General features: G+C 42.1%; 1 protein-coding gene across 4 annotated transcripts in view; it reads left to right on the top strand.

Annotated features, from left to right (window-relative positions):
• Positions 1-14830, top strand: part of DIXDC1 (DIX domain containing 1) — a 73243-nt gene that overhangs the window by 12102 nt on the left and 46311 nt on the right. The gene's annotated exons all lie outside the window — the stretch shown is intronic.

A 14830-nucleotide genomic window follows, 5' to 3' on the forward strand; every position in this document is an offset into this window, starting at 1 on the left:
TACAGTTTAAATAATTATTTCATATACATAATAAATTATATTAAATAATGCTTTTCTCATATGGGATCACACATAGTGCTACTGAATAATGGTACAGTTGGTCATTTCAGAGTCAGTGGGGCCCTGTTTGACCTATTCCAGCCTCTAGGGTTGCTTAATAGATCCAGTAATGTTCAGTCTCTTCTGTTAGAGTCATGTGATAAGGGTGTAAAGAGGCACTTAAAAGCTAATGTCAGAATACACTTCAATTTCTCTGAGAAACTCTTCCTACTGGGGCTAAGAATACCACTTACATACCCAGTCATCTCCTGGGAATGAACCAGGCATATCTGAAGCTGTTCTTTATCACCCAGATGCTTTATAGGTCTATGTGGTTAGGGCTGTGACCTCATTCTCTATGGCAGAGAAAACTGCCACAGGAAATGAAGCTGTGGCCCTAATTGGTTAATTATAGGCGAACCCTGCAGCAGTGAAACTCTGCCCTCTGGATCAAGGCTTCCCTCTACCCACTGTTGGCCTCTGTTCTCAGTCCACTTGCCACTCATGGATGACTATGCACATCAGTTTCTTCTACCACCTTCCTTTCTTTCTTCTACCACCTGTCTTCTTCCACCTTCCTGGCCTCCACACACCTAACAAATTACTCACAGGATTGATCCATGTCAATGCTGTCAGTGCAGTTGCTTTTATTGATACAGCAGATCTGCATTGTGAATTATCCACAAGTTTTGGCTACTGCCTCATGCTGTAGCTCACCCTGGCTGTCGTCCCCTGTCTCCTATGTTCTGGGCCTGGCCAGGCTTTCTATCGGTCAGAATTTCCCCATTCTGCCTCTGCCTCAAAGCTATTTATTTGTTTTCTCTGCCTCTTGGTATTGATGTTATATGAATGTTGTCTTTTTTTTTTTTTTTTTTTTTTTTTTGCGGTACGCGTGCCTCTCACTGTTGTGGCCTCTCCCGTTGCGGAGCACAGGCTCCGGACGCGCAGGCTCAGCGGCCATGGCTCACGGGCCCAGCCGCTCCGCGGCATGTGGGATCTTCCCGGACCGGGGCACGAACCCACGTGCCCTGCATCGGCAGGCGGACTCTCAACCACTGAGCCACCAGGGAAGCCCTGAATGTTGTCTTTGATTCACGTGCCAGTGTTTTTTCTGGGGGCTGAACTTTCTTTTAAAAAAGACTTTGGTGCTTGTGTTGAAAGGTTTTGACAAACCTGAGACTACAATATGGTTTGGCCAGTAAGCATTCATTCACTTAGTTATTTAGTTCATTACTGGGTGAGGGGATAGATAAAATAATTGAAAAACACCTGGTCCCTGCTGCCAATGAATTTATAGGGAGAGAGATTTATAGTTGTACTGAAAAAACCATAAAGGGTGCTTAATGTGCTAAGTGTCATAAAAGAGGTAGTGTTTTTGGGAGATGAAAGAGATATCTTCCAGCTAATTATATCATGAAAAGCACCAAATATTTACCAACCTACCTGATCACTGAAGCCAGACTTTTTTTTCCTGCTCATTTGGTAAACATGCATGCAAACACTCAGTCGATAGACAGTCACTGAATTACTGTGCTTACCAGGCACTGTGCCAAGCTCTGGAAATAGAAGGCAAATAACATAGAATCTGTGCCCAAGTGGCGCTCACAGGCCAGTGAAAATAGAGCAAGTGTTCAGAGTGGAAACTTGGGAAAATTCTGACTATACAGAAATCTTGCTTGTCAGGCAGAGCCAGCTTGTGCCCGGCTGCAGTGTAATGGCCTGAGGGACTGGAAGTTGTGGGAATGGTTTATTAAAATGTTGGTTGACAGGAAATCAGTTCTCTGAGCCTTAACCATTCCAACAGATGACTTGGAAGACTTTCCCTACAATTTTCCCTCCAACTAGAAAAATAGAAATTTAAATCCCACATTGAGAGTCATCTGCCTCAGCGTCATCTGCAGGCCCTGAGAAATACAGGAAGGGCCTTTCTGTGGTGTCATGCCCATAAGGGGGACACAGAATGAGTGAGGAAGGGGATTGGCAGGTGGAGCAGCTGCAGGGCACGTCTCTCCTAAGTGCCCCATGCCTTCCATGGAGGAGGATTTGCAGCATGGGCCAGTCGGAGACTCTCAGTCATTTCCACAATGCATTCCTCTGTGATTTACTATAGAAAGTAAAGGCCTGTTAAATCTTCAGTGTAGCAGAGCACCACACCCCCTAGCCTTCTTTTTTCTCTCCTGGCTGATTTCTGCTCTCCTCACCCAGGCTCCTTGGCTTTGTTCCCACAGAAGTCAATGCCAGCTCAACAGATGCTCCCTGGCAGCAAGCTGTCAGGCAGTTTTATGTTCCTTGCGGTGAGTGATGGCCTGGCCAGGCATGTGGATCAGTGATAGGGTGCGGTTTGCCAGGTGCCACTCCCCCAGGCAGTTCAGAGAGGCTGGGGAGCATTGGAAGTGCTTCAGCCGCCTTGACTGGCCTTCTTGTCTAGGCTGTGCGAACCAAAGATTCCAACTAACGTTTTCCTGAGTGTATTTCCTAATTTGTTATCTCTAAACCAGGCCCCCTTCGAGTGGTCATGGACATAACCTTCAGTGGTGAGGTATGGTAAGGGGGTAGGGGACCAATCCGAAAGGCCCTAACGGTGGGCTCCATGCTCTGTTTCTATAAGGGACACTCGTAGACCATACAGTGATACTTCATTCATTCATTCACAGGCATTTTTTGAGGACTTACCTTGTAACATGTACTCATGAAGAAACAGAGTGTTTGTTGAACTCACAGTTAATGGAAATGTTAAAATAAGGTTAGGAGATGGTATGTTTTCAGATTTCATCATATCATTATTCTTTGACCACTGGGCTGAACAGGAATACAAAGAGCTCTGCCCATACAGGGAAGAAGACATTTAATGATATTTTTACTTACTAACTTTATTTTTAAGTGATTACCCATCAGGTTCAATGAATAGCTTTTCCTGGTTCAGTAAAGGCCTGAAAGAGTTAATAGAAAAGAAATACAATATTGCATTCTTTTACTGGGAGAATTTAGGCCAGTAATAACTCCAGGTTTCCAAACCTCCTGCCTTCCTCTCAGTTTCTCAGCAATGTCTCCACCCCCATCTCATCTTCTGCAGCTGGAGGAGGGTCTCAGCGTTCTAAACAGGTATCTGGTTTCACTGTAGAACTGATTTCCTTCCTGAGCCATTCAGGCCTCCTCCTGAGCTCTCTCTCCAGCACTGCTTTTCATGTTTGTCTTTCTTGCTGGCCAGCAGGGAGCCGTAAAGCCAACTCCTTGGATGTTTCTCCACTGGGAACACTAGGTATCACAGATTTCCCTGGTGAAGCCCGGTCAGTGCTTTTGCAACTCTAATGGCATAAGTCCCCTGCAGGAATTCTCTTTGACCTAGAGGCTTAGAGTAGATAGAGAGCAGAGGCTGGGTTTACAGACTTGTTTGGAAGGAAGTTCAGGTCCCAAAGAAAAACAGAAAGAAAGTTACATTTGGTGACAAGAAAGCTTCCTTGCACAAAGGAAGAATGTGGACAGAATTGTCTGTTCTGGAAGAGTTTTACCTCATATTCTTGTTCGGTTTTGGAGTGACCTGGAGGAAGCTAATGGAGATACCTCCAGCCGCTCCCTGGTATTACCACTGCTCTCACAGCGTTAGCGGTCCAGTCTCATCAACGCAAAATCCTGCTCACACAGTTTTGACTATTGCTATGTCTACTTTTCCTCCCCCTGAGGCCTGACTCAGATAGTCATAAAAACTCTGTCTTTCTTAACTTCTGGATTGCACAGGCATCCTTCTAGCTTCCCCAGAACAAATGAGAGATGTTAATCCTGGACTGAGATTACTTCTGTGCTGCCGCTGACATCGTCTGTTGGATTGTCTTGTTTCCTTTATTAGTTTGGTTGTAAAGTGCCAAGAACCCATCTTGAAATGGCAGAGATAGAAAGTGGAATTTACTGACTCATGGAATCCAAGGAAAAGGCTGAAAAACTAAACCATGGAAAGTGCAAGGATTGGGCTGTGTCCCAGAAACAATGAAAATCAAGATCTCAAAACACTGGCAGGATCTCTCCCTCTGCTCTCTGTCTCTTATCTCTGGTTCTTTCTGTGGGTAGCTTCCTTCTCACTACAAATGACTTTTCTCTCAGGTGGGCAACATGGCTTATGGCAACATCCAACTTTTATATCTTACAACTTTGTCAGAGACAGAGAGAGAAAACTGATTCGATTCCTAAATGCCAGATCAAAAAATTCCAGGGATTGGCTGGATTTGACCAATCAACTCAGCTAGACCAGTCACCTGTGGCCAGTAGATGGGGTTACATGATACCAGCTGGTCCTGGGGCCCACCACTGTTTTTGCAGAGGGGGCGTGTTTCTAGAGAAGGGAATTATTGTGAGCTGGGCAGCTACCCCAAGAGCTGTGAGCTACAACACCCCCAGGGGCCTGATTTGAATCTGACTGTGGTCCTACTGTGCTTCTCCAGCTGCTGTTGGAAACAGATCAAGAACTGGGGGGCATTTTCAAGATATATTTCTTAATAACCAAGATACTTTCATATTTTGGAACCTGTTGCATCTTGTCTTCACTGAATAATAGACTTACAAAATGACAGTGCTAGAAGGAAACAAAATGCAGTGCTTTTTTCCCCCGGCTGCTGAAAGAAGCCCTAAGGAGTTATTTCAGATGTCTGGGGGTCTGGGTCGGGGGTGGGTGGAGTCAGAGAAAAAGAAAGTAAGAGAACTGACCTGTGGATTCCCACCCCAGCCCTAACAGAGAAGCTCTGCTTTTCCCTATTCTACATATCTGGAGTTCATAGAAGTTATAATTTGTAAAAAGATTATGAAGCAAAAAGGAGGAGGAGGAAAATAAGAATAAAACTACTAGTCCAACAGCCCAGAGGGTAACAGCCTCTTACAAAAAGCACATGTTATTTCATCTGCTGCAGGAGCAGGTGTAGTCAGTTGTAAAACCTAGCAGCAGAGCTACTCAGGGCCTGGGCTTGCACCCCAGGCCTATTTTAAGATAAACATCTTTGTGGGGAAGGAAAGTGGGTGGTGTGGTTGGTCCTCATAAGTATCTACTTTGTCCTTCAAATCAATTTTTTTCAGAGCCAGCAGCAGGCATTTATAGCAAGAACTAGGTCTTGCCTGCCCCCTAGGTGAGAAGTACAGGAATCTTCAAGTCAAAGAGGAGACAAACTGAGGCTTGGTTTAGTGGTTGTCTCCCAAGTTAGGTTTAAAGCGAGAGGCCGAGATCTGAAGTCAATGTGACCCTTAACCTGTGGACAAGAATAGTCCCACTCACGTGTGAATCTCTGATCTCTTTGTTAGATGCCACTTAACAGATCAACATGCAGACATAGTAGTGACATGACAAAGGCCTTTCTTCAACTAAAATTTTTTTTTTTTTTTTTTTTTTTTGCGGTATGCGGGCCTCTCACTGTTGTGGCCTCTCCCGTTGTGGAGCACAGGCTCCGGACGCGCAGGCTCAGTGGCCATGGCTCACGGGCCCAGCCGCTCCGCGGCATGTGGGATCTTCCCAGACTGGGACACGAACCCGTGTCCCCTGCATTGGCAGGCGGACTCCCAACCACTGTGCCACCAGGGAAGCCCCAACTAAAATTTTTTATCAATGATTGCACTGAAGACATGCTTATCAGTTTTAAAAATCACATGACTCTGGGCAGAATAGTAAATATCCTCAGGATTTAACCATCTACCACTCTTCTGGAATGACTTCAGGATCCATGATGAAGATACTCCAGCCTTGCAATTCCTTGACCGTCCCCACTGCAATGATTTTTCCCCCTCTTTGCCACTTCACTAAGGCCACGTACTGAGGCCACATCCTGCATCTTATTCCACAGAATTGCCCTACCCCTGAAATCTTGAACTCTGAAACTCCACTCAGTGCTCAAAGCCCCAATTTCCACACTCCTCCATTCCCATGAAACTTATTTTCAATCGCATCAAGTTCTCTTCTCCTTACTCTTCTCCATCTTCTCAGTTTATCAGCTTTCATTTAGTTTCTTCTCCCAGGTGCAGATTCCACGATCAATCCCTTCAAATACACTCTCATCACCATCCTCACTTCCTTTGCCTTAGCGATCTCTGCCTCTCCTCTGACCAGTTCTGGTCCTACATTAGCCTATTACTGCTTTCCTCCACTCAGGGCCCAGGCCTGCTGAGCACTTCTAGAGGAAACACAGAACCTTGCGGGTTGATTCAATTACAAAATTATGATTTCCAGCCCCAGCTGAGTCCTTGATGTTGCCAGGAAATCTTTAGCTCTTTCCAGCTTCCCACAGGGTCCCTTTCCTGAAGCCTCCATCACTCTCCCTGTCCCTTTCACTCTCAACAGGTAGACGTGCCTACTTTATAATGGATAGAGGGGCAATTGGATTTGAGCTCCTTCAGCTGCCGTCTTCCCCACCTCCCCGTCTCCCCACAGAGGTACCTATTCCTGGCTCTCATCATCATCAGAGGAAGTGGCCCTCTTCCCTCCTCATTCATGCTCCTCCCCTTGTATCTGTTTCTGTTTCACTAACCCCTCATCTCAGCCTGCAAATATCCTCTCATCCTAAAAAACCCTCATTCCTTCACACCTTCCTCTCCAGCAAATACCCTCTCTCCTCCTCTCACCATTTCTGTTTTCCTCCTTCCTGAGGTCTTCTCAGTTCACTGCCGTCTGACTTTTCACCCCACCGTGCATGCTATCAGTTCTCACAAAGGTCACCAAAGCCTCTTAAATGTAAATGAAATGGGTTTTCCAGTCCTCAGCCTGACTTTTCTATAGCATTTGACCTTCTTGACCACCCGTCTTAACATTCTCTGGTCTTGGATTCCCACATAACACTTTCTCTTGATTCTTCGCCTGTCTCTCTGATTGCATGTTCTAAAATAATTTTTTTTTTTTTGGCCACGCTGCGAGGCTTGCAGGATCTCAGTTCCCCAGCCAGGGATCGAACCCGATCCCCTACAGTGAAAGCCCAGAATCATAACCACTAGGCCACCAGGGGACTCCCTAAAAGAATTTTTTTTGCTGCTCACTTCACTTGTCCCTTTGATGTTGATATACCCCAGCCTCTGACCTGAGCATTCCTTCCTTTTCTCTCATTGTATGCTTTCTTTGCTGTAGTAGAAATAATACATTCTTTAGAGTAAGATGGGGTGGGTTCAAATTCCATTTTCACCACTTATCAGCACTATGATCTTGAGCAATGTTTCCCATATGAAAAATGGGACTAATAATATCGATTTTAATGACTGGATATGATGATTAAAGGAGATAATGCATACAAAGAGCTTCATTCAGTGGCTGACACGGATGGGCACTCAGTGCATTTTCATTCTCTTCTTTCCCTCAGTGCCCTCTCTCTTCACTCCCTTTCCTGCCAAAATAACTTCTTATGGTTCACCTTACTTTTGTGGGTGTTGTAGATCCCAGGATTTGGAGTCAGCACTGGGTTGAGATCCTTGTTCTGCCGCTTACCAGCCCTGTGACCCTGGGCTTGTTGCTCTGAACCGTGGTTTCCACACCTGTAATATGGTAATAGTAGTTCCACATCTCTAATCAACGTGAAGGGGGGGATAAATATTTACATATTTGACTCTTGAACAACATGGGGGTTTGGGGCGCCAACCCTCCGCATAGTGGGAAAACTGCATATAACTTATAGGTAGCCCTTTGGAGGCCCACAGTCCCTCCACATCTGCATTAACTAACCACAGACATTATAGTACTGTCGTATTTACTCTTGAAAAGAATCTGTGTAGGGAATTCCCTGGCAGTCCAGTGGTTGAGACTCTGTGCTTTTGCTGCTGAGGACCCGACTTCGATCCCTGGTTGGGGAACTGGGATCCCACAAGCTGTGCAGCACAGCCAAAAAAAAAAAAAAAAAATTGTAAATCAATTATACTGCAATAAAAAAATAAATTAATAAAAAGGTTAAAAAAAAGAAAGTAGTCTGTTTATAATTGGATGCACACTGTTCAAACCCATGTTGTTCAAGGGTCAACTGTATAAATCTATATGCACACACATATATACACACACACACGTATGACGTTTTGGACTCTCTCTTTTCGTCACTGCCTACCTCCTGTCAGTCATCGCTGACTTAATTCTGTAATTTGTCCTTTTCTGACTGTACTGCTTCAGTTTAGGCCTTCATCTTCTCTCACTTGAATTATTGCCTGGATGCTGCTCTTTCTGTCCCATGTTCTGCTGTGTCCAGAGTGACCTTTCTAAGATACATGTCTCACCGTTTCACTCTCCTGTTCCAAAACTCCATGCTTTCCTTTTGAAGCTCTTTAGGCTTTAAGTCTAAGTTCTGGTAGGTTTTGTGCTGACCTATTTCTCCAAAATCATTGCCTGCCACTTACACCTCTGCCCACACACTGATTTGTTAACTGGCTGTTCCTCCAAGATACCATATGCCTTCAGGCTCTTCCTTTCTTTTTCTTTCCTTTCTTTCTTTCTTTTTTTTTTATTACTGCTCACTAGGATACCCTTCTACTCTTCTCCAATTGGCAAATATCCTTAAAGAACCAGACAAATGTCTTCTTTCCTCTTGATCTTTCCCTAATAGCCTCATCCTTCCATCCTGTTGCTCCTTCTGTGCATAGATAGCGTTTTTTAACACTTCTCCATTGTTGCAGTAATCATTTTGTATTAGAGTTATTTATATGCCTGTAATCAGTGGGCCTGGCACAATGCCTGGCAATGTTGGTTGATTTGAATAAATGAATACATGAAATGACAGGGTCTGGAAGGATCTTGTGAGATGGGATCTAACCAGTTGAAATTTGTTAAAGATAAATATGCGTCAAGAAGACCAGTTATACAAGAATGGAAATAGAGGAGACTGGCTTCACAGCAGAATGTGTTAAAAATTTTTAGAGGTTTGGTTGATAGCACTGAGTCAACTATGTGAGGTGGTAACAAAAAAAGAAGGAGAAGAAGAGGAGGAGGAAGAAGGGGAAGAGAAGGAGAAAAGAATGTGAAACATCTTGTCTGATTTTATAGCCAGAGTATTGGGTTTGGTTCTAGATATTATGGTTTTAGAGGGATTTAGTCCAGAATAGCAATAATTCTTGAAACCATTTGTAAAAATAGACAAAATAAGATGATGAAAATAAACATAATGAGGAAGAAAAAAGGAGAAAGCACAAATATACAAAATAAGAAATGAGAGTGGAGAAGTAATCCTTGAAACAGAAAAAACTGTAACAGTCTTTGCAGGTCTGTACAAATAAATTTTAAAACTTTGGTGAAATTGATAATTTCTGAGGGAAATTCTGATTACTAAAATTGATAGAAATGGAATATTTAAACAGACCAATTTCTGTAGATGAAATAGAGAACCTTAATAAGGAACTATTCCTATTCCTCAAAAAATGTACCAGGCAGAGATTATTTCACAGGGGAATTCTACCAAACCTCCACTCGTCAGACAGTCCCAGTGCTCTACAGATGATGTCAGAGGATTGAAAATAAGGAGAAACTTCCTGCTTCATTTTATGAATATACCTACATGGTAGTGCAAAAAAGAAAACTACAGACTAATATTACTTGTGAATACCCATGAAAAAGTACAACAAATATAGTACTAATATAGCACTAGTAAATATTTTATTAGCGAACAAAATTCAAAACCACACTAAAAATGTAATTATTATGATCAAATAGGATTAACTCCAGGAATGCAAGGTAGGTTCATTATTAGGAAATCCACATATACTAGATCTCAGGAACAATAATCATAGAATTATCTCCATAAATGCTGACAAAACTTTCATCAAAATTTAACACCCGTTCCTTATAAAACCACTCAAGAAAATAAGACTTGCTTGGTAACGGCATCGAGATGTGGTTCGAGATTCACTCTGGGATCGCCGTCATTACCATGCGCGTTCAAACTGCGAAAGGCCACTGCGCGCATCCACAGGTTCACTAACAGGGGCAAGGAAAAAATGGTTGCCCATTATTCGTATCAGTGGAACTTGATGGAAAGACATAGGCGCATCTCTGGAGTTAATCGTTACTATGTGTTAAAGGGTTTGGAGAACATTGATTAAGGAAGCATTTTCCTGATGGATGAAAAATAACTCAGTTACGCTCGTCTACCCCTGCTAGAAGGTTATGCAGTGTATTGTGTAGCATGCCCTGTATTTTATAGTGTGTGATAAAAATAAAACAAAAAAGTAGGGACTTCCCTGGTGGCGCAGTGGTTAAGAATCCGCCTGCCAATGCAGGGGACGTGAGTTCCAGCCCTGGTCTGGGAAGATCCCACGTGCTGCGAAGCAGCTAAGCCCGTGCGCCACAACTACTGAGCATGTGCTCTAGAGCCCTTGCACCACAACTACGGGGCCTGTGCTCTAGAGCCTGCAAGCCATAGCTACTGAGCCCACATGCCACAACTACTGAGCCCACATGCCACAACAACTGAAGCCCATGCACCTAGAGCCTGTGCTCCGCAACAAGAAGCTAGAAGCTCGTACACCGCAATGAGAAGCTTGTGCACCACAATGAGAAGCTTGTGCACCACAATGAAGAGGAGCCCCTGCTTGCAGCAACTAGAGAAAGCCCACGTGCAGCAGCAAAGACCCAACGCAGCCAAAAATAAATAAATAAACAAACAAACAAAACCCCAAAGAAGTCGAAAAAATAAAAAGAAAAGAATACTTGATGGATTCTTTCTTAACATGATAAAATAAATAAATAAATATATATATATACACACACATACCTTATTCCTAAAAACCAGTCACTTTCTAAATTGGGAAACACTACAAGTATTTTCTCTAAGTCCAGAAACAGGTAAGGATGCCCACTATCTCCACTACTGGTCAACATTGTACCAGGGGTATTTAGAAATTGATTAGAGGCACAAGGCTTAGTAAAGAAGTAAAACTATTTCTTTTTGTAGATGTTATGACAGTAATCCTGGAAAGCATTGAGAATTACTGATAAAACAAACAATAGAAGATAAGGTAACAGGATATAAAATTAACCTACAGCTTTCACATACACAAAGAGTAACCAATTACAGAATGTAATGGTAGAGAAAACCACATTTATAATCACAATAAAGAAGAATTGAATACTGAGAAGTGAACTTAACAGGAAATGTATAAAACCTACAAGAGGAAAACTTTAAGACACTCCTCAAAGACACATTTGAACAAATGGAAAGACACCCCCTATTCCTGAATAGGTGATTCAACATCATAAAGGTAACAGTTCTGGCTATGTCAATTTATAAATGTAATATAATCCCAATAAAAATTCTGACAGGCTTTATGGAAGTTCGTATGGGGAAATAAATTTGCAAGAATAGACAAGAAAACATTAAAAAGAGAAAAATTTCAAGGGGGAGGGACTAGTACCAGATATTAAAATATACTATAAAGCCTCTACAAATAAAACATTTTGGTACTGGTGCATGAATAAACAAATATACAAGTGATATAGAATACAAAGTCCAGAAATAAACCTAAACTCTGTAAATTTAGTATATGATAAAGGTGGCATCTCAAATCCCTGGGGTAAAGAGTGTCTTTTTAGTAAATGGTGCTGGAACAACTGGGTAGCCATTTGAAAAAAGATAAATTGTATCTATATCTCATATCATACACGAATAAATTCCAAATGGATCAGGGATCTAAATGTAAACAATTTTGAAACCATATGAGAACTAGAAAAAAGCAGAGGTGAATTCTTTCACCTCAAGTGTAGGGAAAGGCTTTCTGACCATGACTCAAAATTCAGAGGCAATAAAATAAAATATCAGTAAATTTGATTATATAAAAATGAAAACCTTTTCATGGCCAAAAAACTACCATAAACCAAGTCAAAAGATGACTGACAAACTGGGAAATCTCTACAACATATGTCAAAGACAAAAGGGTAACATTCCTAATATATAAAGAACCCTTAAAAATGGAGGCACAAAGGACCAAACACTTTGATAGAAAAATGGGAAAGAGATGTGAACAGATAATTGATGTAGATATAAAAAAGATATAAAAGATAAGAATATAAAATGAATTCTTAAACCTACCAAAGGAGGTTCAAACTCATAACTAAAGAAATGAAGATTAAAACAGCACTGAGATACAATTTCTCACCTATCTGTCATACTGGCAAAAATTTAAAAGTATGACAACATGTTCTGTTGGCAAGGCTGTGGGAAAATGCACTCTCTTGCATTGCTGTTGGGAATGCAAATGGATACAATGCTTTTGGCAGGGATTTTGGCAATATATGATAAAGCTATCTACTTAATGTGCCTTTTTACCTAGCAATCTTCTTTGAATCTACCCTGAAGGTAGACCTCCATCAACATGAAAATACGCACGCATAAGGTTACTCATTGCTGCAGCGTTTCTAATTGCAAAATATTGGAAAAAACCTGAATGCCCATATGTAGAAGAGTGGTTGAATAAATTATGGTATAGCCACATAATGGAGTTCTATGTAGCTGTAAAATAAGGAAGATCTCTAGACCATTATGGGGTGATTTCCAGAATATATTAAGTGAATATTAATTGAAGTGAAAAGTGCAGATGATAAAAGAATATCAATGCTATGCTGTTTTTCACATAAGAAGGAAAGGGAAATAAGAAAATATACATCTCTTTTTTTTCCCCAGATAACATAGGACGAATCTGATTGGTTACCTACAGGGGAGGATAGGAATGGGGTGGAAAGAATGGAGAAAAGGGAATGGAGTAGAAAGAATGATGGAGGAGTGATACTTCTGAATATATGTTTTTATATAGCTCTGACTTTTAGAATCATGGTAATCTTTCTCCTACCCCAAAAATAAATAATTAAAATCCACCAAGACGTGAGGAGAACCCAAAATGGACTGTAAATTGTAATAAATGTACCTAACCATTATTGCAGTTAGTAACATAACCACACTGAAGGTGGTGGAAAGAAAAGAACTAACCTAAGTCACTTTGGAATCAGTATTTTGAGTGTACACTGTAAGGCCAAAGACAAAAAGAACTATATACAAATATTATGTTCTGGTTAGTAAATTTGTTTTTCACAAGGTATGGATTAGCAAGTCAAACTATTTGATGTGTTTCCTAGGACTGCGGAAATGTTGGTAAATATACTGTGAATAGAGTCAGATTTCTCACTGTGGGAGAAAGGAGTTACATATAAGGAAAAGGGAAAAGAGAGGTGAACCCTGTGGTGTTGGGCTGGAGGCGGGATCAGGATAATTCATGGTATGTCTCTCCATCAGTCTGTCAAGATAAGTAGATACAGATATGTGTGTATGTGTGTATACATACACATATTTCCTACTCTGCTACCGAGAGGGCCCAGAATGTTACCCAAGTAGAATGAGTACACCTCATGCCCAAAGTTTGGATTCTAAAAACTGTTCTCCAATAAAAGGAGCCAGAATTGTTTTCTTTTGAGAAATAGCTGATTACAGAGCTGGGACAGAGAAAATACAAGATGAGGGGACTCTTTTAAAAATACAGGTTCAAAAAAACACAAAAAACAAAACCAGGTTCTAATTCATTAGGGCTGGGGCACTGTTTGAGAGTCTGCATTTCCATTTTATTTATTTATTAGAAATTGGGGACCCAATTCAAGGGTCCCGCTATTCTTTTTTTTTAATTAATTAATTAATTAATTTATTGGCCGTGTTGGCTCTTTGTTGCTGTGCGCAGTCTTTCTCTAGTTGTGGCGAGCGGGGGCTACTCTTCGTTGCGGTGCGCGGGTTTCTCATTGTCGTGGCTTTTCTTGTTGCAGAGCACGGGCTCTAGGCACGCAGGCTTCAGTAGCTGTGGCATGTGGGCTCAGTAGTTGTGGCTTGCGGGCTCTAGAGCACAGGCTCAGTAGTTGTGGCGCACGGGCTTAGTTGCTCCGCGGCATGTGGGATCTTCCTGGACAAGGGCTCGAACCCATGTCTCCTGCATTGGCAGGCGGATTCTTAACCACTGCGCCACCAGGGAAGCCCTCCATTTTATTTTATTTTTATTTATTTTTATTTTTAATTTATTTTTGGCTGTATTGGGACTTTGTTGCTGCGCGTGGGCTTTCTCTAGTTGCAGTGAGTGGGGGCTCCTTTTCATTGCAGTGCACGGGCTTCTCATTGTGGTGGCTTCTCTTGCTGAGAAGCACGGACTCTGGGCGCGTGGGGTTCAGTAGTTGTGGCATGTGGGCTCAGTAGTTGTGGCTCACTGGTTTAGTTGCTCCATGGCACGTGGGATCTTTCTGGACCAGGGCTCAAACCCGTGTCCCCTGAATTGGCAGGCGGATTCTTAACCACTGTGCCACCAGGGAAGCCCTTATTTTATTTTATTCTATTCTGTTTGAAGTATAGTTGTTTTGAAGTATAGTTGATTTACAATGTTTTATGGGAGTGCATTTCTAACAGGCTCCTGGGTGATACTGATGCTGCTGGTCCAGGGAGCACACTTTTATTAGTAGACAACTACTTACTGTAGATTATTACACAAGAGACTCAAACATTGGATGTGGTGGAAGAAGTGACTTCCATTCTAAGAGTTTTGGTGAGGTCATTTGAACCTCCGGGATGCGTTAATTTAGCTGGCAGTGTAGTCGAGTGTAGAGTGGAAGGAGCACTGGCTTGGGAGTCAGGGTGAATTTCATATGGTTTACAGTCTGGGTGGCCTTGAACAATTTATTTCACCTTTTTTGAGCCTCAGTTTCCAGTTGGCAAAATAGATACAGTAAAATATCGCTGGCAGATTAGCATTAGAGAAAATGTGTTTAAGGACCTAGCATAGCTCTTGACACAGCGTAGGTGTTCAGAAAAGTGGTGACAGTTATTATGCTGTAGAATCCTCT

Source organism: Globicephala melas, chromosome 8 (genome assembly GCF_963455315.2).
Source record: "Globicephala melas chromosome 8, mGloMel1.2, whole genome shotgun sequence".
Classification (NCBI taxonomy): Eukaryota; Metazoa; Chordata; class Mammalia; order Artiodactyla; family Delphinidae; genus Globicephala; species Globicephala melas.